Genomic DNA, 15385 nt, shown 5'->3' with positions numbered 1-15385 from the left:
TGAATTTACCTAACTTAGCTTCCATTTCATTATCTTATCCTGAAGAATACCTTGAGACATGTTGTCATATGTCTTTCTGACGTCCAGATACTATAAGCCTTTGGAATGCTCATGAGTTCCCAGTCTAGTAACTTCATGGCTAGTTGGACATGGTGTGTTCTTAATGACCCATGCTGGCTCCTAGTCATCACTACTATGTTCTTTCTAAGTGCTCATAAACCATTTGTCTAAACAACTTTTCTAGATTTCTCAGTTTGACTGAGATCAAATTTACCAGTCTATACTTTTTTAGAATCAAGGCATTTGCTTGTCTTTAGGGATGTGAATTGCTCAGATTTCTGTCATCGTTCATTCTAGCTTTTCACTTCCCCATTCATTGTGCCATTGTCATGGATTGAATTGTATCCCCCAGAAATATCTGTCAATTTGGCTAGGCCGTGATTCTCAGTGTTATATGATTGTCTGCCATTTTGTCATCTTATATGATTTTCCTGTGTGTTGTAAATACTATCACTATGATGTTAATGAGATACATTAGCAGCAGTTATATTGATGAGATCTATAAGATTAGATAGTGTCTTAAGCCAATCTCTTGAGATACGAAAGAGAGAAGCGACCAGAGAGACAAGGGGATCCATACCACCAAGAAAGCAGTGCCAGGAGTAGAGTGCATCCTTTGGTCCCAGGGTTCCTGCACAGAGAAGTTGCTAGGCCAAGGGAAGATTGATGACAAGGACCTTCTTCCAGAGAGAGAGCCTTCCCCTGAGTTGGCACCCTGAATTTGGACTTGTGGCCTACTAGACTGTGAGAAAATAAATTTCTCTTCGTTGAAGGCATCCACTTGTGGTATTTCTGTTACAGCAGCACTAGATGACTAAGACAGAATTTGGTACTAGGAGTGGGGTGCTGCTATAACAGATACTTAAAATGTGGAAGCAGTTTTGAAACTCTTGTGAATGGATAAATGACTCAGAAGGAAGTGAGGAGAACTGTTAACATCAGAGATGGCACAGATGGTGAGAAGTGGCAGCAGCAGAACCAGGAGACCAGTGCCAGATAGCGCTAGAGCCAACCCATGGAGCAAGAGAGCTGAGTGTGTGTGCATAGACTTCCTGGTGGAATGGGATACTTCTGGACACTTAATTGGTAGAGCTAGGCTTGCTAGCCCATGGAGCAAGAGAGCTGAGTGCCTTCCAGCCAAAGATTACTGGCAGAGTGGGGTGCCTTTAGGCACTTCTCGGTGGAGCTACAGAGCTTTGGAACACTTGCCCCAGCAGGGCCGATGCAGGCATGAGGCCTGAGGGCTCAGAGGCCAAGAAGCAAAAGCTGAAGAGACAAGGATCCCAGGAAGCCAAGTTGCCTCAGCCTGAAAAGGTATGGCCAGGACTTCTGGAGCTTCAAAGGGTGGAGCTTGGCTTCTGGTGTTTCTAAGGGTGGAGTCACCACTCATATGGACTAGTACATTGGTGTGTCTAAAGCCGAGGGAGCAGAGTTGCCATCCCAGTGGGCCTGGAAGGCGGAGCTGAAGCCCAGGGCCAAAGGCCCTCCACTTAGAATCCAGAGAATGTGGCTAATACCTAGAGTCTGGAGGGCCAGGCTATTGTGTAATGGCCTTAGAGAACAGAGCATTATTTTCAAGCTTTGAGGGCTAGTGTAATGTGTTCTCCTGACTTGCTTGGTACGTATTATCCCTTCTTTCCCTCCAATTTCTCCTACTTGTAGTGGAAATATCTATCTTGTGCCTCTTCTGCCATTGTACCTTTAGAAGTAGATAACCTGTATTCCAGATTTCACAAATGAAATTTTTGGATTTTGACTTGGAATTGGTTTAAGGCTTTTGTTATGACATGATAGGGTGAATGTGTTTTACAAGTGGCAAGGACATGAATTTTGGGGAGCCAGAGGGTGGAACGTCATGGATTGTGTCCCCCAAAAATATCTGTCAATTTGGCTAGCCCATGATTCCCAGTGTTGTATGATTGTCCACCATTTTGTCATCTGATGTGATTTCCCTGTGTATTGTAAATACTATCACTGTATGTTAACAAGATGAATTAGTAGCAGTTATATTGATGAGATCTACAAGATTAGATATTATCTTAAGCCAATCTCTTTTGAGATATGAAAGAGAAACAACCAGAGAGAGAGGGGAACCCATACCACCAAGAAAGAATTTGGACTTCTAGCCTACTAGACTGTGCGAAAATTAATTTCTCCTTGTTAAAGCCATCCACTTATGGTATTTCTGTTACAGCAGCACTAGATAACTAAAACAGCCATCTATCCATTTATTTATTCAGAAGAGTATCCATTAAACACTGTATACCATAAACTATGCTTTAACTGGAAAAACATTCTTGCTGTCCTTATTTTCTCTCCTATAATGTTTGTAATTGTGGCAGCTAAAGGGAAAAAAAGGAAATGTGATAGGCATATACTTATTCATCCATCTGAACATTTGATATGTATTTGTTGAGTTTCTACCATATGTCAGGTACTGTGCCCTGGAGTTTACAGTTTATAATCCTCATTATCTGATAAAAGGAAGCCTAATAGTCCATTTCAAGATTTTCCGGCATGGAATTTAAGGAGGAATTTTATAGCATAATTTTCTATTTGAGAGTCATTAGGAAATGTAATCAACAATTATCTTCTATTGTTGTTTTGTACAAGACAAGTTATTTTAAATAGGTATTTCTTATACCAATCCCCTGTAAAGCAGAGGGCTTTGTATTAAATCTTTTTTCAGTAATGGTAATTCTTTAGGGAGGTTAGGTGATATGATCCTTAAATATTCCTTTTTGATGATCTAACTCATAACAGGTATATAGCGTAGAGGAAAAGCCCACACAGGCAATATGCCCATTCAGCTCTGTCAAACATCAACTGTCTCAAGTGAGCCTTTATCAAAGTGTTGGGTTACAATCGATTCTGGCTTGAAAGCTTTGACAAGTGACTAAAGTGCTAATATCCTATGGTGTTGGTCATTTATCTTTTAAAGACTTCCCTACTGTGTTTGAGAGTTCTACTTAATGTTCTCCTATATTTTTTTATCTGTTAGGGTGATAATTCTTTTCAAATACATGAGGAAATTATGTATAAATATCAAGGTCCCAAGAAAAATTGACCAACCCTGAGATAAATGATGCTGAAAAACTTTTACATAATAATAATGTCACAGAGTCTCCAAATTTTACAGCTGGAATCAGAGAGCGTGAAAATATATGTATCATTATTTCGGATCTCTAGGATAGGGCATGATCTTGTGGTAATGCTGATGCATACTCCAGAAGTTACACAGAAATATAATACAGTGCTTAGCATGGTGCCGAGCATGACTCCTTGTTTAGTAGTGTAAGTCTGAGATTGCTGCTATAACTTATTTTAGGAAACATTTCTCCATATCCTTAATTTTAGGAGGGGAAAGAAAGGAAAAATCAATTTTGACTCTGAAGGAAAAAGAAGTAATCTTAATCCACAGACCAATTCCAGAAGTAGGTATCACTATCTTAATTTTATAGATGGGAAAGCTGAAGCTCAGAGATGTTAAATTATCCAAAGAAACAATTAGTAAGCAACAAAAATTGGTTTGTTTGACTCCATAGACATTGTTCTTCCTGTATTACTATGCTGCTTGCAATAATTCCTACTTTCTCTAATATGTTAATATTTTACACCTCTTTTAAGTACCATTTCCAGTCAGTGGGTAGTGACAAGATGAAATTATGTAAAAACTGCAGTATACTGAAAATCAGGAGGGAAGAGCAGAGTCATTAACTTCAAAGAGGGTCCAAATGACCTGTGGGGGTGGAAGCACAGTGAAAGAGGCCTTGGAGACCATGAAGATTCACCCCAACTGGCTTTCAGTTTGACTGATTTAGGAAGTAAATAGAAGAAGAAAAGGAAGGTTGTATGGTTAACATTGTCACCTAAGAGATGAAGGTTACTGAAGCATCAGTTGGCCCATTCGTAGGGTGCTGGGAATGCAGAGGTAAATAAGAAAAGGCTCCCCTTCTACTAGCTGTCCAGGAGCACAATCTTGGAACATAAAGTTCTCCCTGACTTCTCAGCCCTCATTCCTTCCTCTGATCTCCTTCAGCACTTGATCTGAACCACTAAATCTAACCCCCAGTTACATACCACATTATGTTTACAGTTTGAAGGCCTTGACTTATCTAACCCAAAAGACCCTTCCTGTTTAAGTAACAAAACCATGTCTTATCTTGTCATATATTTAGTACACCTTCAGTAAATATTTATTGATTGGTAAAAGAACAAAGAAGAAATGTTATATGGCATTTGACATAAATTTCCTCTCTTATACAGTGCTTAGAAAATGAATCTTCTCTTCACATTGCTAGAGATAGAAATTCCACATTTGGTAAGGGATTGAATTAGATACTCTCTATTACCCCTTCAAACTAAGAATCTATGGTGTAGATTAAAAAATAATTGTTGTTGTTGTTAGGTGGCATCCAGTCAGTTCCAACTCATAGCAACACTGTGTACCACGGAACGAAACACTGCCAGGTCCTGTGCCATCCTTACAATTGTTGTGCTTGAGCCCCTTGTTGAAATCACTGTATCAGTACATCTCTTTGAGGGTCTTCCTCTCTTCTGCTGACCCTATACTTTACCAAGCATAATGTCCTTCTCCAGGGACTGATCCCTCCTGACAACATGTCCAAAATATATAAGACACAGCCTCGCCATCCTTGCTTCTAAGGAGCATTTTGATTGTACTTCTTCCAAGACAGATGCGTTCATTCTTTTGGCAGTCCATGGTATATTCAATATTCCTTTCCAACACCACAATTCACAGGCATCAATTTTTCTTCAGTCTTTCTTCTACATTGCCCAGCTTTTACATGCATATGATGCGATTGAAAACGCCGTGGCTTGGCACACCTTAGTCTTCAAGGTGACATCTTTGATTTTCCACACTTTAAAGAGGTCTTTTGCAGCAGATTTGCCCAGTGCAATGCATCTTTTGATTTCTTGACTGCTGCTTCCATGGGTGTTGACTGTGGATTCAAGTAAAATGAAATCCTTGACAACTTCAGTCTGTTCTCCATTTATCACAATGTGGTTTATTGGTCCAGCTATGAGGATTTTTGTTTTCTTTATGTTGAGGTGCAATCCATACTGAAGGCTGTGGTCTTTGATCTTCATTAGTAACTGCTTTCAGCAAGCAAGGTTGTGTCATCTGCATATTAAGGGTTGTTAATGAGTCTTCCTCCAATCCTGATCCCCTGTTCTTCATATAGTCCAGCTTCTCAGATTATTTGCTCAGAGTACAGATTGAATAGGTATGGTGGAAGGATACAACCCTGATGCACACCTTTCCTGACTTTAAACCACTCAGTATCCCCTTGTTCTGTCCAAACAACTGCCTCTTGATCTACGTACAGGTTCCTCATGAGCACAATTAAGTGTTCTGGAATTCTCATTCTTCGAAATGTTATCCATAATTTGTTATGATCCACACAGTCGAATGTCTTTGCATAGTCAATAAACCACAGGTAAACATCCTCCTGGTATTCTCTACTTTCAGCCAGGATCCATCAGATATCAGCAGTGATACCCCTGGTTCCACGTCCTCTTCTGAAACCAGCCTGAATTTCTGGCAGTTCCCTGTCGATATACTGCTGCAGCCACTTTTGAATGATCTTCAGCAAAATTTTACCTGCATGTGATATTAATGATATTGTTCTATAATTTCCACATTCGGTTGGATCACCTTTCTTGGAAATAGGCATAAATATGGATCTCTTCCAGTCAGTTGGCCAGGAAGCTGTCTTCCAAATTTCTTGGCATAGAGGAGTGAGTACCTCCAGTGCTGCACCCATTTGTTTGAAACATCTCAATTGATATTCCGTCAATTCCTGGAACCTTGTTTTTCACCAGTGCCTTCAGGGCAGCTTGGACTTCTTCCTTCAGTACCATCAGTTCCTGATCAGGTGCTACGTCTTGAAATGGTTCACGTCGACAAATTCTTTTTGGTATAATGACTTGTGTATTCCTTTCATCTTAGTTTTTTTTTTTTTTTAATAATAATTTTTATTGTGCTTTAAGTGAACGTTTACAAATCAAGTCAGTCTCTCACACAAAAACCCATATACACCTTTCTACACACTCCCAATTACTCTCCCCTTAATGAGACAGTCTGCTCTCTCCCTCCACTCTCTCTTTTCGTGTCCATTTTGCCGACTTCTAACCCCCTCCACCCTCTCATCTCCCCTCCAGGCAGGAGATGCCAACATAGTCTCAAGTGTCCACCTGATCCAAGAGGCTCACTCCTCACCAGCATCCCTCTCCAACCGATTGTCCAGTCCAATCCATGTCTGAAGAGTTGACTTCAGGAGTGGTTCCTGTCCTGGGCCAACAGAAGGTCTGGGGGCCATGACCGCTGGGGTCCTTCTAGTCTCAGTCAGACAATTAAGTCTGGTCTTATGAGAATTTGGGGTCTGCATCCCACTGCTCTCCTGCTTCCTCAGGGGTTCTCTGTTGTGCTCCCTCTCAGGGCAGTCATCGGTTATAGCCAGGTGCCATCTAGTTCTTCTGGTCTCAGGATGATGTAGTCTCTGGTTTATGTGGCCCTTTCTGTCTCTTGGGCTCCTAATCGCCTTGTGTCCTTGGTGTTCTTCATTCTCCTTTGATCCAGGTGGGTTGAGACCAACTGATGCCTTTTAGATGGCTGCTTGCTAGTGTTTAAGACCCCAGATGCCACTTTTCAAAGTGGGATGCAGACCTTCCATCTTCTTTTGATGCTTCCTGTGTCATTTAATATTTTCCACTTAAAATCCTTCACTATTGCAACTCGAGGCTTGAATTTTTTCTTCAGTTCTTTCAGCTTGAGAAATGCCAAAGCTGTTCTTCCCTTTTGGTTTTCTATCTCCAGCTGTTTGTATGTATCATTATGATACTTTACCTTGTCTTCTTGAGCCTCCCTTTTACTTCATCAAAAAAATAGTAAACCCTTATATGGGGAAATGTTCTTGTGCTTAAATGTTTATGTTCTTACTAGTGGTGAGAAGAAAAAGGACAGCCAATTATCTATTTATGGTTATCACCCCTTCAAAAATTAGTGTAAATTAGTCCCCTGTAGATAAGCTGCAGCCCTGTCATTAAACTGCCAGTATCTCAAAGCCTTTTCACTTGAGTGATTTATAGATGACAGCAAGGAGGTAGGTTAAGAAGTTATTTGGCCTTTTTTTTTTTTTTTTTTTTAACTCTCAGTACTAATCTACTGAGACAGTATTACAGTTTACTATTACTGGGAAGCCTGAGCCTCATACAGGTGAGAGGTGCTTTTTAGATCAAATCATCCCAAAATCTCATCCTGTGCATTCTTAAAAGTACCTTGTGTCTGACTGTGTTTGCTAATGTGCATATAATATTTGCATTATACCATCCTTTTAGAAAACGGTTTGATAGTATGTATGAATAATCATTAAATGTTTCTGCCCTTTCATCCAGTCATTCCACTTCACAGTCTTTCTTTCTAACAACCTGAGATATGCAGATGACACAACCTTGCTTGATGAAAGTTAAGGGGACTTGAAGCACTTACTGTTGAAGATCAAAGACCACAGTCATCAGTATGGATCACAACTTAAGATAAAGAAAACAAAAATCCTTGCAACTGGACCAATAAGCAACATCATGATAAATGAAGAAAAGGTTGAAGTTGTCAAGGATTTCATTTTGCTTGGATCCACAGTCAACACCCATGGAAGCAGCAGTCAAGAAATCAAAGGACACATTGCAGAGGGCAAATCTGCTCCAAAAGACCTCTTTCAATTGTTGAAGAGCAAAGCTGTCACCTTGAAGACTGAGGTGCACCTCACCCAAGCCATGGTGTTTTCAGCCGCCTCAAATGCATGGGAAAGCTGGGTGATAAATAAGGAAGACCAGAGAAGAATTGACGCCTTTGAATTGTGACGTTGGTGAAGAATATTGAATGTAGTGTGGACTGCCAAAAGAACGAACAAATCTGTCTTGGAAGAATTAGAACCATAATGCTACTTAGAAGCAAGGATGTTAAGACTTCGTCTCACATATTTTGGACATATTATCCAGAGGGATCAGTCCCTGGAGAAGGACATCATGCTTGGTAAAGAGAGGAATACCATCATTGAGATGAATTGACATAGTGGCTGCAACAGTGGGCTTAAGCATAACAACGATTGTGAGAATGGCACAGGGCCACGCAGTGTTTCGTTCTTTTGTACACAGGGTCACTATGAGTCGGAACCTTCTCAATGGCACCTAACAACAACAAGATCGTAGTGCTTATAATGTAGAAAACTAAAAGCAAAAGTCTAGCTGTGGGTGAATAGTTATAAATATGGCAGCACATATATCTACTCAACAAAATATTATTCAACTATTAGAAATGCTGGTTTACCATTATGTAGAGGCCTAAAATATGGTATCCACCTAGCCAGTGATTACCACAAGATGAAAAAGATATGTTTAAACAAGAAGCTGAGAAGAAATAGCCGAATGTGATTATTGTCATGTTAAAACTTCGACATTACACTTTATTTTTCTTTATTTATGTAAGGAATTACTATCTTTACTTTCAAATTTTATATTTATTTCATGATTGGCTAATACATTCACATTAATCAAAATGCAAAAAGGATGAAAAAAAAAAGTAGTTAAAAATCTCCTCTTTACTTCTGTCTCTAAGTTACCCTCCTAAGAAAAATGTTATAAGCTTCTTATTTATCCTACCAGAGATTATTTTATATATAAACAAGCAACTATATTTGTCCCACATTTATACATATGGTAAACACTCTTTGACACCTTGTTTTTTCTGCTAACATATCTTAAATATATTCCATATATAGCTTTTTCTATTTTATGGCTACATAGTATTTGTTTCAATACCATGAAATACTGTATTTAGCCCAGCTCTATAGATGGACATTCGGGTTATGTCCACTCTTCTGCTAATATGAACAATACTACACTAATCATGTATACAGGTGCTTTCCACATGAACGTATATCTATAGGATTAATTCCCAGATGTAGAATTGCTACTTTAAGATGTGTATTTGTAATTTTAATAGATGTTAACTAATTGTCCACCAGGGAGTTGGTACCAATTTCACTTCAACTAACAGTATTCAGTCGGGAGCCCTGGTGGTGCAAGGGTTAAGCACTCAGATGCCAACTGAAAAGGTCAAAGGTCCTAACCCACCAATGGCTCCACATGAGAAAAGACCTGGCAATCTGCTCCCATAAAGATTACAGCCTAGACTCTTGGCTGGAAGGAGGACAAGAAGGCAGAAGGGACAGGAACTGGACAAATGGGCACAGGGAACCCAGAGTGGAAAGATGGGGAGCGTGTTGTCACATTGTGGGGATTGCAAGCAAAGTCACAAAACAATATGTGTATAAAGTTTTGAATGAGAAATTAAAAAAAAAAAAAAAAAGATTACAGCCTAGGAAACCCGATGGGGCAAGTCTGCCCTGTCCTATAGGGTCACTGTGAGTTGGAATTGACAGCACACAGCAACAGCAGTGTGTGGTACCAATTGATATGCTTCAACAAATGGGTGCAACACTGGAAGCACTCATCTGTCAAGAAATTTGAAAGATGGCTACCTAGCCACCCTACTAGAAGAGATCCAGGCTCATGTCCATTCCAAAGAAAGGCAATCAAGCAGAATGTAGGAATTATCAAACAATATCATTAATTTTGCATGCTAGCAAATTTTTGATGAAGATAATTCAAAAACAGTTGCAGCCGTACATTGATATGGAACTGCCAGAAGTTTAAGCCAGATTAAGAAGAGGATGTGGAACAAGGGATAATATTACTGATATCACATGACTCTTGGCCAAAAGCAGAGAATACCAGGAAGATGTTTACCTATGTTTTATTGACTAAACAAAGGTATTCAACTATGTGGATCATAACAAATTATGGATACCACTACAAAGAAGAGGAATTCCAGAACACTTGTGTTCATGAGGAGCCTGTACATGGATCAAGAGGCAGTCTTTCAGACAGAACAAAATTGGAAAAGATGTGCAGCAGAGTTGTATCCTTTCACATTATTCAGTCCGTATGCTTAACAAATAATTAGTGGAGCTGGACTATATGAAGAAGGTGACATCAAGATTGAAGAAGGACTTGTTAACAATATAATTAACAATAATATGCAGATGACACAACCTTGCTTGCTGCAAATGAAGACAACTTTAGCCCTTACTGATGAAGGTCAAAGATTACACAGCCTTCAATATGGATTATGCCTGAACATGAAGATAATGAAAATCCTCACAACTGGACAGATAAAATTATGATAAACGGAGACAAAATTGAAGCTGTCAATGATTTCATTCTACTTGGATCAACAATCAACGTCCATGGAAACAGTAGTCAAGAAATCAAACCATCTATTGGGCAAATCTGCTGCGAAAGACTTCTTTAAAGTTTGAAACAGCAATGATATCACTTTGATGACTAAGATGTGCCTGTCCCATGCCGTGGTCTTTTCAGTCACCTCAAATGCATGTGAAAACTGGATAATGAAAAAGAAAGTCAGAAGAGTTGATATATTTGAGTTTTGGTGTTGGCAAAGAATATTGAATATACTGTGAACTTTCAGAAGAATGAACAAATCAGCCTCAGAAGAAATATAACTGGAATCCTCCTTGGAAGCAAGGACAGCGAGACTTCACCTCATTTACTTTGGGCAGGTCATCAGAAAAAAAACAACCAGTGGAAAAGGACATCATGTTTGGTAAAGTAGTCATTGTTCCCTGAAGTAGTCATACACCCTCTTTACCTGACTCAGTTTGAAGCAAGGACTTAGAATTATTTCCAAAAATCAAAACCACTCTCAAAAAACAAAATCAGTGAAATCAAGGGAATATCCTTAGTGAGGAGGATTGACAAAATACCTACAGCAATAGACTCGAACATACCAAAGATCATGAAGATGACACAGGAACAGACAATGTTACACTCTGTTATACATAAGGTCACCATAGTTGAAGCTAACTCCACGGCAACTAAAAACAACAAACAGTGTGCGGTAGTACTTGTTTTGTTTTGTTTACCATGTAGAAATGATGAGTCAAAATTATCAGTTTTATCTTTTATGGTTCACTCTGCTGCAGCCATTGTAGCCTTCGTGTTACCTTTCAAATATGCCAGGTACTGTCCAACTTCAAGGTCTTTGTATTTACTATTCTTTCTGCCTGGAATTCTCTCCCCTAGATAAGTCACTCTCATTCCCTCCTTATACCTCTTTTAAGTCTTTGATCAAATCTCAACTTTTTAGTAAGACTTCCCTTGACCATTCTAATTTATATTACAACTTTCACTTCTTTGCTTTTTTTTCCCCTCCATCATCAGGAGCTTACAAACTTTTGAGGTATTTGTCCATGTGTCTCACATCAGATGAGCTCACTCATGCAAATGAAGCAAGTGAGAATTAACATATTCAAAATGGTTACCTCAGGAGATGAGACACTTCGTCCAGTGAAGCTACCATTGTATAAAACATTTTGAGACAACTTTTTTAAGAACTACCTTCAGAGACTGCTTAAAGCTTTACAGGAAAGCAGTCCTGTGTGCTGAAAGCAGTGTTTCTCAAAGTGTGGTCCATTAACCACTTGTACCAGAATCACCCTGGGGGAGAGATGGTAGGGGGAATGAAAAAGGCTGTTCCCTGGGCCTCACCTCAGATCTACTAAGTCAGAATCTCTGGGGTATGGGACTGAGGAATTTGCCTTTTAAATAAACTCCCTAGGCTACTGAAGTTTGAGGATTACTGCCTTTATCGTCATTGTTCCCCAGCTTGGTCATACACCCTCTTTACCTGACTCAGTTTGAACCAAGGACTTAGGACTACTTCCAAAAATCAGAACCACCCTCAAAGGACAAAGGGGCATGTGCTAGGGATGCTGAAGATCATTCCCAAGAGGAACTACAGAAATGAGCTAAACAATGGAATGGGCATGCAGGCAAGTGGGAGTTACGATGTGGTAGGAGACAAAACTCTTTGGTTGGCCTGGTTTTGGTATGCTTGACAGTGCTAGCAAGTTGGTAAGTTTCACCTCACCACATAGAAGGACCTTGGCTTTAATTTTCTATTAAAAGGAAAAGAGAATTATGCCTTAGCTAGATGGGTAGATGATTTTTCAGGTCCTTTATCTTAAGTGCTGGTTTCTCTGTCGACCTGCATAAATGTAACTGTACAAATGAATGAATATGTGTAAGGAATGAGGCTTATTACCATAGCAAAAACTGCCATTTGATCTGTTTTAAAGGCAAGAGCTTCTCTAAACCAAGATGGCTTCAAAAGAAGTAGTACAGGGTTAGCAGCTATAGCTAAGGAAATGTATACAGAAGTCTTGCCTCAAACTATTAGGTAATACTGGAGAAGTTCTTTAGTGCTGTTTAACATGAATTTCTTCTGCCCACTAGCCTCTCATTTTGTAGAAATGGTTCACAAATAATCAGAAAGACATTTATTGTGTTTAACGGCTTAAGGATAGGCAGTTAGAAAATATGATACTGATTCTTGGTTTTAAATTAATTAACATCATTAAACATAACTGTATTAAAAAGAAAAATAGTGATTTAAGTAAAAAGACCAGACTTAATGGTCTGACTGAGACTGGAGGGACCCAGAAGACATGGCCCCCTGACTCTCTCTTAGCTCAAAACTAAAACCATTGCTGAAGCCAACTCTTCAGACAAAGATTAGACTGGAATATAAGACATAAAATGATACTCATGCAGAGCGTGCTTCTTAGCTCAAGTAGATACATGAGAATAAATGGGCAGCTTCTGTCTGGAGGCAAGACGAGAAGGCAGAAAGGGACAGGAGCTGGTTGAATGGACACCAGAAATCTGGGGTGAAAAGGAGGAGTGTGCTGTCACATTATAGGGAGGGCATCTAGGGTCACATAACAATGTGCATATAAATTTTTGTATGAGAAACTAACTTAAACTGTAAACTTTCACTTAAAGCACAATAAAAAATAAATGAAAGAAAAACTGATTTAGTTTTATATACACTTTCAAATGTATGAAGTCTTATAATATTGCACAGTTGTACCATCTCTAATTACATTTTCTTATTTTCCAAATATTATCTGTCCATTAATTTTCTGAATGAAAATAAAATCAATGACCGTTTTTTGTTTAGCCAGCAAATCTTTAATGCTATACCTTACTATGCAAAAAAAATCACTCAGTGTTCACCTGCAAGTAAAAGCTATTGTTTTAATCCTGAAAGTGATGATATGCATTTAATAATCATAAAATTGTTGTTCGGTGCCATCGAGTTGGTTCCGACTCATAGCGACCCTATGCACAACAGAACGGAACGCTGCCCGGTCGTGAGCCATCCTTACAATCATTGTTATACTTGAGCTCATTGTTGCAGCCACTGTGTCAATCCTCCTCTTTGAGGGTCTTCCTCTTTTCCGCTGACCCTGTACTCTGTCAAGCATGATGTCCTTCTCCAGGGACTGATCCCCTGACAGCATGTCCAAAGTATGTAAGATGCAGTCTTGCCGTCCTTGCTTCTAAGGAGCATTCTGGCTGTACTTCTTCTAAGACAGATTTGTTTGTTCTCTTGGCAGTCCATGGTATATTCAATATTCTTCGCCAGCACCACAATTCAAAGGGGTCAATTCTTCTTTGGTCTTCCTTATTCATTGTTCAGCTTTCACATGCATATGCTGCAATTGAAAATACCATGGTTTGGGTCATGCGCACCTTAGTTTTCACCGTGACACCTTTGCTCTTCGACGCTTTAAAGAGGTCATTTGCAGCAGATTTACCCAATGCAATGTGTCTTTTGATTTCTTGACTGTTTCTTCCATGGCTGTTGATTGTGGATCCCAGTAAAATAAAATCCTTAACAACTTAATTTTTTTCTCCATTTATCATGATGTTGCTCATTGGTCCAGTTGTGAGGATTTTTGTTGTTTTCTTTATGTTGAGGTGCAATCCATACTGAAGGCTGTGGTCTTGATCTTCATTAGTAAGTGCTTCAAGTCCTCTTCACTTTCAGCAAGCAAGGTTGTGTCATCTGCATAACGCAGGTTGTTAATGAGTCTTCCTCCAATCCTGATGCCCCGTTCTTCTTCATATAGTCCACCTTCTTATATTATTTGCTTGGCATACAGATTGAATAGGTATGGTGAAAGAATACAACCCTGATGCACACCTTTCCAGATTGAAACCAATCAGTATCCCCTTGTTCTCTCCAAACAACCACCTCTTGATCTATGTAAAGGTTCCCCATGAGCACAATTAAGTGTTCTGGAATTCCCATTCTTCCCAATATTATCCATAATTTGTTATGATCTACACAGTCGAATGCCTTTGCATAGTCAATAAAACACAGGTAAACATCCTTCTGGTAGTCTCTGCTTTCAGCCAGGATCCATCTGACATCAACAGTGGTATCCCTGGTTCCACGTTCTCTTCTGAAACCAACCTGAATTTCTGGCCGTTCCCTGTTGATATACAGCTGCAGCCATTTTTGAATGATCTTCAGCAAAATTTTGCTTGCATGTGATATTAATGATATTGTTCTATAATTTCCACATTCAGTTGGATCACCTTTCTTGGGAATAGGCATAAATATGGATCTCTTCCAGTCAGTTGGCCAGGAAGCCGTCTTCGATATTTCTTGGCATAGACGAGTGAGCACCTCCAGCGCTGCATCCATTTGTTGAAACATCTCAATTGATATTCCATCAATTCTGGGAGCCTTGTTTTTGCCAATGCCTTCAGAGCAACTTGGACTTCTTCCTTCCTTCAGTACCATCAGTTCCTGATCATATGCCACCTCTTGAAATGGTTGAACAGCAACTAATTCTTTTTGGTATAATGACTCTGTGTATTCCTTCCATCTTCTTTTGATGCTTCCTGCACCGTTTAATATTTTCCCTATAGAATCCTTCACTATTGCAACTCAAGGCTTGAATTTTTTCTTCAGTTCTTTCAGTTTGAGAAACGCCAAGTGCATTCTTCCCTTTTGGTTTTGCATCTCCAGCTCTTTGTGCATGTCGTTATAATACTTTACTTTGTCTTCTCAAGAGGCCCTTTGAAATCTTCTGTTCAGTTCTTTTACTTCATCAATTCTTCCTTTTGCTTTAGCTGCTTGATGTTCGAGAGCAAGTTTCAGCGTCTCCTCTGACTTCCATCTTGGTCTTTTCTTTCTTTCCTGTCTTTTCAGTGACTTCTTGCTTTCTTCATGGATGATGTCCTTGATATCATTCCATAGCGCGTCTGGTCTTCGGTCACAAGTGTTCAAAATACGCATCAAACGTATTCTTCAGATGGTCTTTAAATTCAGGTGGGATATACTCAAGGTCATATTTTGGCTTTC

General features: G+C 39.4%; 1 protein-coding gene across 3 annotated transcripts in view; it reads left to right on the top strand.

The window, feature by feature from the left end:
* Positions 1 to 15385, top strand: part of FAF1 (Fas associated factor 1) — a 620612-nt gene that overhangs the window by 455784 nt on the left and 149443 nt on the right. The gene's annotated exons all lie outside the window — the stretch shown is intronic.

This window comes from Loxodonta africana, chromosome 3 (genome assembly GCF_030014295.1).
Source record: "Loxodonta africana isolate mLoxAfr1 chromosome 3, mLoxAfr1.hap2, whole genome shotgun sequence".
Classification (NCBI taxonomy): domain Eukaryota; kingdom Metazoa; phylum Chordata; class Mammalia; order Proboscidea; family Elephantidae; genus Loxodonta; species Loxodonta africana.
Note: the sequence above shows the minus strand (reverse complement) of the source record. Positions and strands in the feature narration are given on the sequence as shown.